Source organism: Arachis hypogaea, chromosome 2, assembly GCF_003086295.3.
Source record: "Arachis hypogaea cultivar Tifrunner chromosome 2, arahy.Tifrunner.gnm2.J5K5, whole genome shotgun sequence".
Classification (NCBI taxonomy): domain Eukaryota; kingdom Viridiplantae; phylum Streptophyta; class Magnoliopsida; order Fabales; family Fabaceae; genus Arachis; species Arachis hypogaea.
The window spans coordinates 27,090,332-27,104,460 of NC_092037.1; the positions used below are offsets into that span (position 1 = coordinate 27,090,332).

General features: G+C 38.9%; 2 non-coding genes across 2 annotated transcripts; both read right to left on the reverse strand.

The window, feature by feature from the left end:
- Positions 1-1,100: 1,100 nt before the first annotated feature.
- LOC112766947 (small nucleolar RNA R71) lies at positions 1,101-1,208 on the reverse strand. Its single transcript, XR_003184637.1, has one exon. It is a non-coding gene; the product is annotated as a small nucleolar RNA R71 (small nucleolar RNA).
- A 9,730-nt stretch (positions 1,209-10,938) lies between these two features.
- Positions 10,939-11,042, reverse strand: LOC112767428 (small nucleolar RNA R71). The gene has a single exon (XR_003184903.1). It is a non-coding gene; the product is annotated as a small nucleolar RNA R71 (small nucleolar RNA).
- Positions 11,043-14,129: the final 3,087 nt, after the last annotated feature.

Sequence of the window (14,129 nt, forward strand, 5' to 3'; positions counted from 1 at the left end):
TCATTTTTCAAAAATACTTGCTAACAATTAATGATTTGATTCAACATTTCAAGTGTGTTGCCTTTTTTGTTGAGAAATGTTTAATGTCTGAATCATATCTTTTAAATTTCTTGTTAGCCAAGTCATTAATTTTAAAAATCAAATCTTTTTAAATTGTTTTTCAATCATATCTTTTTAAAACCATAACTTTTCAATCATATCTTCTTAATCACATCTTTTTCAAAATAGTTTTCAAATCATATCTTTTTTATTTCTAATTTCAAAATCTTTTTCAAAAAAATCACTTTATTTCTTTTTCAATCTTAGTTTTCAAAAATCATCAATCAAAATTTCAAAATTTCTTTTAATTATTTTAAAATCTTTTACTTTAATTTCATAAAAATTATTCCCCTCTTCTCACATCCCTCTATTTAATAAACAATTCGAACTGTATCCCTCTTGATAAGTTTGAATTCTTCTACCTTCTCCTTCTATTCTTCTTTTCCTCTGACATCTCAATGAATCTCTATAACTGTGACATAGAGGATTCCATATTTTCTTGTTCTCTTCTCTTTCATATGAGCAGGAGCAAGGACAAAAGCATTCTTGTTGAGGCTGACCCTGAACCTGAAAGGACCTTGAAGCGAAAGCTAAGAGAAGCTAAAGCACAACTCTCTATAGAGGACCTAACAGAAATCTTCAAAGAAGAAGAACCCATGGCAGCCGAACACAACAACAATGCCAACAATGCAAGGAAGGTGCTGGATGACTTTACTGCATCTACTCCCGACTTCTATGGGAGAAGCATCTCTATCCCTGCCATTGGAGCAAACAACTTTGAGCTTAAGCCTCAATTAGTTTCTCTAATACAACAGAATTGCAAGTTCCATGGACTTTCATTGGAAGATCCTCATCAGTTTTTAGCTGAATTCTTGCAAATCTGTGACACTGTCAAGACTAATGGGGTTGACCCTGAGGTCTACAGACTTATGCTATTCCCTTTTGCTATAAGAGATAGAGCTAGGATATGGTTGGACTCACAACCCAAAGAAAGCCTGAACTCTTAGAAAAAGCTAGTCAATGCCTTCTTGGCAAAGTTCTTTCCACCTCAAAAATTGAGTAAGCTTAGAGTGGAAGTCCAAACCTTTAGACAGAAGGAAGGTGAATCCCTCTATGAAGCTTGGGAAAGATACAAACAATTGATCAGAAAGTGTCCTTCTGACATGCTTTCTGAATGGAGCATCATATGTATCTTCTATGATGGTCTGTCTGAACTGTCCAAGATGTCATTGGACAGCTCTGCTGGAGGATCTCTTCATCTGAAGAAGACACCTGCAGAAGCTCAAGAACTCATTGAAATGGTTAGAAATAACCAATTCATGTACACTTCTAAAAGGAATCCTGTGAACAATGGGACGAATCAAAAGAAAGGAGTTCTTGAGATTGATACTCTGAATGCCATATTGGCTCAGAACAAAATATTGACTCAGCAAGTCAATATGATTTCTCAAAGTCTGTCTGGAATGCAAGCTGCACCAGGCAGTACTAAGGACGCTTCGTATGAAGAAGAAGCTTATGATCCTGAGAACCCATCAATGGAAGAGGTGAATTACATGGGAGAACCCTATGGAAACACCTATAATCCTTCATGGAGAAATCATCCAAATCTCTCATGGAAGGATCAACAGAGACCTCAACAAGGTTTCAACAACAATAATGGTGGAAGAAACAGGTTTAGCAATAGCAAGCCTTTTCCATCATCTTCTCAGCAACAGACAAAGAATTCTAAGCAGAGCCACTCTAACTTAGCAACCATGGTCTTTGATCTAATCAAAACCACTCAAAGTTTCATGACTGAAATAAGGCCCTTCATTAGAAACTTGGAGGCACAAGTGGGTCAGCTGAGTAAGAAAGTTACTGAACTCCCTCCTAGTACTCTTCCAAGCAATACAGAAGAGAATCCAAAAGGAGAGTGTAAGGCCATCAACATGGCCAAAATTGGAGAGGAAGAAGAGGCAGTGACCACCACTGAGGAAGACCTCAATGGATGTTCATTGGCCTCCAATGAGTTCCCTGATGAGGAACCATGGGAATCTGAGGCTCACACTGAGACCATAGAGATTTTATTGTATTTACTTCTGCCATTCATGAGCTCTGATGAGTATTTTTCCTCTGAAGAGGACGAAGATGTCACTGAATAGCAAGTTGTTAAGTACCTTGGAGCAATCATGAAGCTAAATGACAAGTTATTTGGTAATGAGACTTGGGAGGATGAACCCCCTTTGCTCACCAAAGAACTGGATGACTTGACTAGGCAGAGATTACCTCAAAAGAGACAGGACTCTGGGAAGTTCTCAATACCTTGTACAGTACGCACCATGACCTTCAAGAAGGCTCTGTGTGACCTAAGGTCAAGCATAAACCTCATGCCTCTCTTTGTAATGGAGAAGCTAGGGATCTTTGAGGTACAAGCTGTAAGAATCTCACTAGAGATAGCAGACAATTCAAGAAAATAAGCTTATGGACTTGTAGAGGATGTTCTGGTAAAGATTGAAGACCATTATATCCCTGCTGATTTCCTAGTCCTAGAGATTGCGAAGTGCATGGATGAATCCATCATCCTTGGCAGACCCTTCCTAGGCACAGCAAGGGCTGTGATTGATGTTGACAGGGGAGAATTGATCATTCAAGTGAATGAAGAATCCCTTGTGTTTAAGGCTCAAGGATATCCCTCTGTAACCATGGAGAGGAAGCATGAAGAGCTTCTCTTAAAACAGAGTCAAACAGAGCCCCCACAGTCAAACTCTAAGTTTGGTGTTGGGATGCCACAACCAAATTTTAAGTTTGGTGTTGAACCTTGACATTCAAACTCTAAGTTTGGTGTTGGAAGGTTCCAACATTGCTCTGAGTATCTGTGAGGCTCCATGAGGGCCCACTGTCAATCTAATGACATTAAAGAAGCGCTTGTTGGGAGGCAACCCAATGTTATATTTACCTATTTTTCTTTTGTTATTTTATGTTTTCTATAGGTTGATGATCATGGGAAGTCACAAAATCAATTGAAAAAAGCAAAAATAGAATGAAAAATAGAAAAAAATAGCACACCCTGGAGGAAAACTTGCTGGCGTTTAAACACCAGTAAAGACAGCAAATGGGCGTTTAACACCCAGTCTGGTACCATTCTGGGCGTTTAACGCCAGAAAGGGGCACCAGATTGGCGTTTAACCCCAGGAATGGGCAAGAAGCTGGCGTTAAACACCAGAAATGGGCACCAGCTCGGCGTTTAATGCTAGGATTGGCAGAAGGAGCATTTTTGCTCGCCACTTGGTGTAGGGATGAATTATCCTTGACACCTCAGGATCTGTGGACCCCATAGGATCCCCACCTACCCCACCACTCTCTCTCTTCTTCACCCATTCACCAATCACCTCAATACCTCTTCCCTAAAAACCCCTCACCTATCAAATCCCACCATTCTCTTCACCACTCACATCCATCCTTCATAAAACCCCACCTACCTCACCATCCAAATTCAAACCACTTTCCCTCCCAAACCCACCCATAATGGTCGAACCCTACCCCCCTCTCCACCCCTATATAAATCCTTCTTCATCCTTCATTTTCACACAACCTAAACACTACTTCTCCCCCTTGGCTGAACCATAAAGCCCCCTCAATCTCCTCAATTTTCTTCTTCTTCTACTCCCTTCTTTTTTCTTTTGCTCGAGGACGAGTAAACGTTCTAAGTTTGGTGTGTTAAAAGTGTTGCTTTTCATTTTTCCATAACCATTTATGGCATCTAAGGCCGGAGAAACCTCTAGAAAGAGGAAAGGGAAGGCAAAAGCTTCCACCTCCGAGTCATGGGAGATGGAGAGATTCATCTCAAGGGTGCATCAAGACCACTTCTATGAAGTTGTGGCCATGAAGAAGGTGATCCCCGAGGTCCCTTTCAAACTCAAAAAGAGTGAATATCCGGAGATCCGACATAAGATCCGAAGAAGAGGTTGGGAAGTTCTTACTAACCCCATTCAACAAGTCAGAATCTTAATGGTTCAAGAGTTCTATGCCAATGCATGGATCACCAAGAACCATGATCAAAGTGTGAACCCGGACCCAAAGAATTGGCTTACAATGGTTCGGGGGAAATGCTTAGATTTTAGTTCGGAAAATGTAAGGTTGGCATTCAACTTACCCATGATGCAAGGAGATGAACACCCTTACACTAGAAGGGTCAACTTTGATCAAAGGTTGGACCAAGTCCTCATAGACATTTGTGAAGAGGGCGCTCAATGGAAGAGAGATTCAAGAGGGAAACCGGTTCAACTAAGAAGGCATGACCTCAAGCCCGTGGCTAGGGGATGGTTGGAGTTTATCCAACGCTCAATCATTCCCACTAGCAACCGGTCTGAAGTCACTATAGACCGGGCTATCATGATTCATAGCATCATGATTGGAGAGGAAGTAGAAGTTCATGAGGTTATATCCCAAGAACTTTATAAGGTGGCGGACAAGTCCTCTACCTTGGCAAGGTTAGCCTTCCCTCATCTCATTTGTAATTCAGTTGGAGTTAACATAGAGGGAGACATCCTCATTGATGAGGACAAGCCCATCACTAAGAAAAGGGTGGAGCAAACAAGAGATCCCACTCATCATGAAATCCCTGAGATACCTCAAGGGATGCACTTTCCTCCACAAAACTATTGGGATCAAATCAACACCTCCCTAGGAGAATTGAGTTCCAACATGGGACAACTAAGGGTGGAGCACCAAGAACATTCCATCCTCCTCCATGAAATTAGAGAAGATCAAAGAATCATGAGAGAGGAGCAACAAAGGCAAGGAAGAGACATTGAGGAGCTCAGCACTTCATAAGATCTTCAAGAGGAAGAACAAGCCGCCATCACTAAGGCGGACCCGTTCTTTAATCTCCTAGTTCTTTATTTTTCTGTTTTTCAAATTTTCATGCTTATGTTTATCTATGTTTGTGTCTTATGATCATTAGTGTCTCAGTGTCTATGCCTTAAAGTTATGAATGTCCTATGAATCCATCACCTTTCTTAAATGAAAAATGTTCTTAATTGAAAAAGAGAAGAATTGCATGAATTTTGAATTTTATAATAGATTAATTATTTTGATGTGGTGGCAATATTTTGACTTCTGAATGTATGCTTGAACAGTGCATATGTCTTTTGAATTTGTTGTTCATGAATGTTGGCTCTTGAAAGAATGATGAAAAAAGGAGACATGTTACTGAGAATCTGAAAAATCATAAAAATGATTCTTGAAGCAAGAAAAAGCAATGAATACAAAAAAAAGAGAGATTATGTGCGAAAAAAAAAGAGAGAGAAAGCAAGCAGAAAAAAAAAAGCCAAAAGGCAAGGGTAAGAATAAAGTCGTGATCCAAGGTCAAAAGAGTGTGCTTAAGAACCCTGGACACCTCTAATTGGGGACTCTAGCAAAGTTGAGTCACAATCTGAAAAGGTTCACCCAGTTATGTGTCTGTGGCATGTATGTATCCGGTGGTAATACTGGAAGACAGAGTGCTTTGGGCCACGGCCAAGACTCATAAAGTAGCTATGTTCAAGAATCATCATACTTTACTAGGAGAATCAATAACACTATCTGGATTCTAAGTTCCTATAGAAGCCAATCATTCTGAATTTCAAAGGATAGAGTGAGATGCCAAAACTGTTCAGAGGCAGAAAGCTAAAAGCCCCGCTCATCTAATTAATACTGATCTTCATAGGTGTTTTTGGAATTCATTGCATATTCTCTTCTTTTTATCTTATTTGATTTTCAGTTGCTTGGGGACAAGCAACAATTTAAGTTTGGTGTTGTGATGAGCGGATAATTTATACGCTTTTTGGCATTGTTTTTAGTATGTTTTTAGTATGTTTTAGTTAGTTTTTATTATATTTTTATTAGTTTTTAGTTAAAATTCACTTTTCTGGACTTTACTATGAGTTTGTGTGTTTTTCTGTGATTTCAGGTATTTTCTGGCTGAAATTGAGGGACCTGAGCAAAAATCAGATTCAGAGGCTGAAAAGGACTGCAGATGCTGTTGGATTCTGACCTCCCTGCACTCGAAGTGGATTTTCTGGAGCTACAGAAGCCCAATTGGCGCGCTATCAATTGCATTGGAAAGTTTCCAGCAATATATAATAGTCCATACTTTGTCCGAGATTTGATGGCCCAAACCGGCGTTCCAAATCAGCTCATGACTACCCGGCGTTAAACGCCGGAACTGGCACAAGAATGGGAGTTAAACGCCCAAACTGGCACAAAAGCTGGCATTTAACTCCAAGAAAAGTCTCTACACATGAAAGCTTCAATGCTCAGCCCAAGCACACGCCAAGCGGGCCCGGAAGTGGATTTTTATGTCATTTACTCATTTTTGTAAACCCTAAGCTACTAGTTATCTACAAATAGGACCTTTTGCTATTGTATTTTACATCCTGGAATCTTTTGATCACTTTAGATCTGAGGATCATCTTTGGACGTCTAGTTCTTAGATTATGGGAGGCTGGCCATTGGGCCATGCCTAGACCTTGTTCTTATGTATTTTCAACGGTGGAGTTTCTACACACCATAGATTAAGGTGTGGAGCTCTGTTGTACCTCGAGTGTTAATGCAATTACTATTGTTCTTCTATTCAATTCAGCTCATTCTTGTTCTAAGATATTCATTCGCACCCAAGAACATGATGAATGTGATGATTATGTGACGCTCATCATCATTCTCACTTGTGAACACGTGCCTGACAACCACTTCTGTTCTACAAGCAAACAAGGCTTGAATGTTTATCTCTTGGATTCCTTAATCAGAATCTTCGTGGTATAAGCTAGAATTGATGGCGGCATTCAAGAGAATCCGGAAGGTCTAAACCTTGTATGTGGTATTCTAAGTAGGATTCGAGGATTGAATGACTGTGACGAGCTTCAAACTCCTGAAAGTTGGGCGTTAGTGACAGACGTAAAAGAATCACTGGATTCTATTCCAACCTGATTGAGAACCGACAGATGATTAGCCGTGCTGTGACAGAGCGCATTGAACATTTTCATTGAGAGGACGGGTGATGAGCGGATAATTTATACGCTTTTTGGCATTGTTTTTATATAGTTTTTAGTAAGTTTAAGCTACTTTTAGGGATGTTTTTATTAGTTTTTATGCTAAATTCACATTTCTGGACTTTACTATGAGTTTGTGTGTTTTTCTGTGATTTCAGGTAAATTCTGACTGAAATTGAGGGATTTGAGCAAAACTCTGAAGAAGGCTGACAAAAGGACTGCTGATGCTGTTGGATTCTGACCTCCCTGCACTCGAAATGGATTTTCTGGAGCTACAGAACTCCAATTGGCGCGCTCTCAATGGCGTTGGAAAGTAGACATCTAGGGCTTTCCAGCAATATATAATAGTCCATACTTTATTCGAAGAATAACGACGTAACTTGGCGTTAAACGCCAAGTTCATGCTGCTGTCTGGAGTTAAACGCCAGAAAAACGTCATTATCCGGAGTTGAACGCCCAAAACACGTCATAACCTGGAGTTTGACGCCAAGAAATGCCTTAGCTCGTGGAATGATCAAGCTCAGCCCAAGCATACACCAAGTGGGCCCCGGAAGTGGATTTATGCATCAATTACTTACTCATGTAAACCCTAGTAGCTAGTCTAGTATATATAGGACATTTATCTATTGTATTAGACATCTTTGGTCTCAGTTTTGTTTTATTCTTCATCCTAAGAGATCATTGATCACGTTAGGGAGGATGGCCATTCGGCCATGCCTGAACCTCTTTTACTTATGTATTTTCAACGGTGGAGTTTCTGCACACCATAGATTAAGGGTGTGGAGCTCTGCTGTACCTCAAGTATTAATGAAATTCTATTGTCTTTTATTCAAATCTCTCTTATTCTTATTCCGTACCCAAGAACATGATGAATGTGATGAGTCAGATTACCCTCATTATTATTCTCACTTATGAATGTACGTGATTGACAACCACTTCCGTTCTACATGCAACAGAGCTTGAATGTGTATCTCTTAGATTCCCCAACAGAATCTTCGTGGTATAAGCTAGATAGATGGTGGCATTTATGAGGATCCGAAAAGTCTCACCTTGTCTGTGGTATTCCGAGTAGGATCCTGGGAATCCGGAAAGTCTCACATTGTCTGTGGTATTCCGAGTAGGATTCCGGTAATGAATGACTGTGACGTGCTTCAAACTTTAACCTGCTGGGCGTTAGTGACAGACGCAAAAGAGGGATTCTATTCCAGTAGGAGCGGGAACCAACCGGTGATTAGCCGTACTGTGACAGAGTGCGTTAGCATTAGTTTTCACTGCGAGGATGGGATGTAGCCATCAGCCATGGGTGATGCCTCCAGACTGGTTAGCTGTGCGAGTGACAGCCGCACAGGATATTTCCCCGAGAGGAAGAAAGTAGCCACAGTTGATGGTGAACCCCCCTATACAAAGCTTGCCATGGAAATGAGTAAGAAGGATTGAGTAGAAGCAGTAGGAGAGCAGGCGTGCTTGGGCTCTACAGCATCTCCACCCGCTTATCTGAAATTCCTACCAATGAATCTGCATAAGTCTTCTATCCCTTTTATTTCTACCCTTTATTTCTATTTTCGAAAAACCCATAAACTATTTTAATCTGCCTGACTGAGATTTGCAAGGTGACCATAGCTTGCTTCATACCAACAATCTCTGTGGATTCGACCCTTACTCACGTAAGGTTTATTACTTGGACGACCCAGTACACTTGCTGGTTAGTTGAACGGAGTTGTGAGAATAAACAGTGCCCTAAGAGTAAATATATGCTAAAGCTCAAAAGATAGAAATCACAATTTCGTCCACCAAGTTTTTGGCGCCGTTGCCGGGGATTGTTCGAGTATGGACAACTGACGGTTCATCTTGTTGCTCAGATTAGGTAATTTTCTTTTCAAAAATTTTTTTCAAAAATCTTTTTCAAAATTTTTCTTTTCTTTTTCGTTTTTCTAACAATGTTTTTCGAAAAAATTAATAAAAATACAAAAAAATCATAAAATCATAAAAATAAAAAAATATCTTGTGTTTCTTGTTTGAGTCTTGAGTCAACTTTTAAGTTTGGTGTCAATTGCATGCTTTTAAAATTTTTCTTGCATTTTTCGAAAATCTCATGCATTCATAGTGTTCTTCATGATCTTCAAGTTGTTCTTGACAAGACTTCTTGTTTGATCTTGATGATTTCTTGTTTTGTGTTGTTTGTTGTTTTTCATGTGCATCTTTGCATCCATAATTTCCATGCATTAAAAATTTCTAAGTTTGGTGTCTTGCATGTTTTCTTTGCATCAAAAATTTTTCAAAATTATGTTCTTGATGTTCATCATGATCTTCAAAGTGTTCTTGGTGTTCATCTTGACATTCATAGCATTCTTGCATGCATTCATTGTTTTGATCTAAAAATTTCATGCATTGAGTATTTTTGTTGTTTTTCTTTCTCATAATTAAAATATTCAAAAATCAAAAAAATATCTTTTCCTTATTTTCCTCCAAATTTTCGAAATTTTGGGTTGACTTGGTCAAAAATTTTTTAAAATTAGTTGTTTCTTACAAGTCAAGTCAAAATTTCAATTTTAAAAATCTTATCTTTTCAAAATCTTTTTCAAAAATCATATCTTTTTCATTTTTTATATAATTTTCGAAAATTTCAAAATTATTTTTCAAAATATTTTCAAAAAAATCTTTTTCTTATCTTTTTATCATATTTTCGAAAATTAACTAACAAGTAATGTGATTGGTTCAAAAATTTGAAGTTTGTTACTTTCTTGTTAAGAAAGGTTCAATCTTTAAGTTCTAGAATCTTATCTTGTAGTTTCTTGTTAGTTAAGTAATTTTAAAAATTAAATCTTTTTCAAAATATCTTTTTCTTAAAAAATCTTTTTATCTTTTTATCTTATCTTTTTCAAAAACTTTATCTTTTTCAAAATTTGATTTCAAAATATCTTATCTAACTTCTTATCTTCTTATCTTTTTCAAAATTTGATTTCAAATCTTTTCCAAATCAACTAACTAACTTTTTGTTTGTTTCTTATCTTTTTCAAAACCACCTAACTACTTTTCCCTCTCTAATTTTCGAAAATTCTCCCTCTCTTTTTCAAAAATTCTTTTTGTTTTAAATTTTAATTTTAAACTTATCTTATCTTTAATTTTCGAAAATTACTAACCTCTTTTTCAAAAATTATTTTCGAAATTTCTCTCCCCTTTTCTTATTCTATTTAATTAATTACTTACTAACACTTCTCTTCACCTCTCTTCATCTAAAAATCCGAACTCTTCTTCATTCTTCTACCCCCTTCTTCTTTTACTAACATAAGGGAATCTCTATACTGTGACATAGAGGATTCCTTTTTCTTTTCTTGTTTTCTTCTCTTTCATATGAGCAGGAACAGGGAAAAGGGCACTCTTGTTGAAGTTGATCCAGAACCTGAAAGGACTCTGAAGAGAAAATTAAGAGAAGCTAAATTACAACAATCCAGAAATAACCTTTCAGAAATTTTCGAACAAGAGAAGGACATGGCAGCCGAAAATAATAATGATAATAATGCAAGGAGAATGCTTGGTAACTTCACAAAGCCAACAACCAAGTTTGATGGAAGAAGCATCTCCATTCCTGCCATTGGAGCCAATAACTTTGAGCTTAAGCCTCAACTAGTTGCATTAATGCAACAAAACTGCAAGTTTTATGGACTTCCTTCTGAAGATCCTTATCAGTTTTTAACTGAGTTCTTGCAGATCTGTGAGACTGTAAAGACGAATGGAGTTAATCCTGAAGTCTACAGACTCATGCTTTTCCCTTTTGCTGTAAGAGACAGAGCTAGAATATGGTTGGATTCACAACCTAAGGATAGCCTGGACTCCTGGGATAAGCTGGTCACTGCCTTCTTGGATAAATTCTTTCCTCCTCAAAAGCTGAGCAAAGCTGAGAGTGGATGTTCAAACCTTCAAACAAAAAGATGGTGAATCCCTCTATGAAGCTTGGGAAAGATACAAGCAGTTGACCAAAAGATGTCCATCTGACATGTTTTCAGAATGGACCCTATTAGATATATTCTACTATGGTCTCTCTGAATTTTCGAAAATGTCATTGGACCACTCTGCAGGTGGATCTATTCACCTGAAGAAAACGCCTGAAGAGGCTCAAGAACTCATTGACATGGTTGCAAACAACCAGTTCATGTACACCTCTGAGAGGAATTCCGTGAATAATGGGGTACCTCAGAAGAAAGGAGTTCTTGAAATTGATGCTCTGAATGCCATATTGGTTCAGAACAAAATGTTGACTCAACAGGTCAACATAATCTCTCAAAATCTGAATGGATTGCAACATGCATCCAACAGTACTAGAGAGGCAGCTTCCGAAGAAGCTTATGATCCTGAAAACCCTGCCATGGCAGAGGTTAATTACATGGGTGAACCTTATGGAAACACCTATAACCCATCATGGAGAAATCATCCAAATTTCTCCTGGAAGGATCAACAAAAGCCTCAACAAGGCTTTAACAATGGTGGACGCAACAGGCTGGGCAATAGCAAGCCATATCCATCATCTTCTCAGCAACAGATAGAGAACTCTGAACAAAACACTTCTAATTTAGCAAATATAGTCTCTGATCTGTCAAAGGCCACTTTTAGTTTCATGAATGAAACAAGATCCTCCATTAGAAACTTGGAGGCACAGGTGGGCCAGCTGAGCACGAAAGTCATTGAAACTCCTCCCAGTACTCTCCCAAGCAATACAGAAGAAAATCTGGTGCGCGAAATTGTGAACAATACTTTTTCACAACTCTTATAATCCCCGGTAATGGCTCCAAAAACGTGGTAGCTCAATACCATGGCATTACACAACTTCACACAACTAACCAGCAAGTGCACTGGGTCGTCCAAGTAATAAACCTTACGTGAGTAAGGGTCGATCCCACGGAGATTGTTAGTATTGAAGCAAGCTATGGTCATCTTGTAAATCTTAGTCAGGCAGACTCAATTGATAATGGTGATGAACGAAAATAACACAAAGGTAAAGATAGAGATACTTATGTAATTCATTGGTGGGAGCTTCAGATAAGCGCATGAAGATGCCTTCCCTTCCGTCTCTCTGCTTTCCTACTGCCTTCATCCAATCCTTCCTACTCCTTTCCATGGCAAGCTCGTGTAGGGTTTCACTGTTGTCAGCAGCTACCTCCCATCCTCGCAGTGAAAGCTAATGCACACACTCTGTCACAGTGCTGCCAATCACCGGTGTGGTTCCCTCCCCTACTGGAATAGAATCCAGTGATTCTTTTGCGTCTGTCACTAACGCCCAGTAAGTTACAGGTTTGAAGCACGTCACAATCATTCAGTCATTGAATCCTACTCAGAATACCACAGACAAGGTTAGACCTTCCGGATTCTCTTGAATGCTGCCATCAGTTCTTGCCTGTACCACGAAGACTCTGACCTCACGGAATGGCTGGCTCGTTTGTCAGGCGAGCACTCGGTTGTCAGGTGATCAACCATGCATCGTGCAATCAGGAATCCAAGAGATATTCACTAAGCCTCAAATGCTTGTAGAACAAGAGTGGTTGTCAGTCACTTTGTTCATGGGTGAGAATGGTGATGGGCGTCAATCATCACCTTCATCAAGTTGAAGAACAAGTGATATCTTGGAACAAGAACAAGCGGAATTGAATGGAAGAACAATAGTAATTGCATTAATACTCGAGGTACAGCAGAGCTCCACACCTTAATCTATGGTGTGTAGAAACTCCACCGTTGAAAATACATAAGCATAAGGTCTAGGCATGGCCGAATGGCCAGCCTCCCAATGATCTAAGAACTAAAATTGTTCAAAGATATAAAGATCAAAAGATCAAAAGATAATCCAAAGATTTCTAATCCAATAGCAAAAGGTCCTACTTATAAGAAACTAGTAGCCTAAGGTGTACAGAAATGAGTAAATGACATAAAAATCCTCTTCCGGGCCCACTTGGTGTGTGCTTGGGCTGAGCAATGAAGCAAATTTCGTGTAGAGACTCTTCTTGGAGTTAAACGCCAGCTTTGGTGCCAGTTTGGGCGTTTAACTCCCATTTGGGTGCCAGTTCCAGCGTTTAACGCTGGGATTTCTTGAGGTGACTTTGAACGCCGGTTTGGGCCATCAAATCTTGGGCAAAGTATGGACTATCATATATTTCTGGAAAGCCCAGGATGTCTACTTTCCAACGCCGTTGAGAGCGCGCCAATTGCGCTTCTGTAGCTCCAGAAAATCCACTTCGAGTGCAGGGAGGTCAGAATCCAACAGCATCTGCAGTCCTTTTTGGTCTCTGAATCAGATTTTTGCTCAGGTCCCTCAATTTCAGCCAGAAAATACCTGAAATCACAGAAAAACACACAAACTCATAGTAAAGTCCAGAAAAGTGAATTTTAACTAAAAAATAATAAAAATATACTAAAAACTAACTAGATCATACCAAAAACATACTAAAAACAATGCCAAAAAGTATACAAATTATCCGCTCATCACAACACCAAACTTAAATTGTTGCTTGTCCTCAAGCAACTGGAAATCAAATAAGATGAAAAGAAGAGAATATGCAATGAATTCCAAAAACATCTGTGAAGATCAGTATTAATTAGATGAGCGGGGTTTTTAACTTTTTGCCTCTGAACAGTTTTGGCATCTCAATCTATCCCTTGAAATTCAGAATGGTTGGCTTCTTTAGGAACTCAGAGTCCAGATAGTGTTAATGATTCTCTTAGTAAGGTATGATGATTCTTGAACATAGCTATTTATTGAGTCTTGGCTGTGGCCCAAAGCACTCTGTCTTCCAGTATTACCACCGGATACATACATGCCACAGACACATAATTGGGTGAACCTTTTCAGATTGTGACCCAGCTTTGCTAAAGTCCCCAATTAGAGGTGTCCAGGGTTCTTAAGCACACTCTTATTGCCTTGGATCACAACTCTTATTTCTCTCTTTTTTTTCGTTTTTCTTTTCTTTTTCTCTCTTTTTTTTTTTTTGAATAGCTTTTTTTTTTTGAATAGCTTTCTCTTGCTTCAAGAATCATTTTAATGATTTTTCAGATCCTCAGTAACATGTCTCCTTTTTCATCATTCTTTCAAGAGCCAAC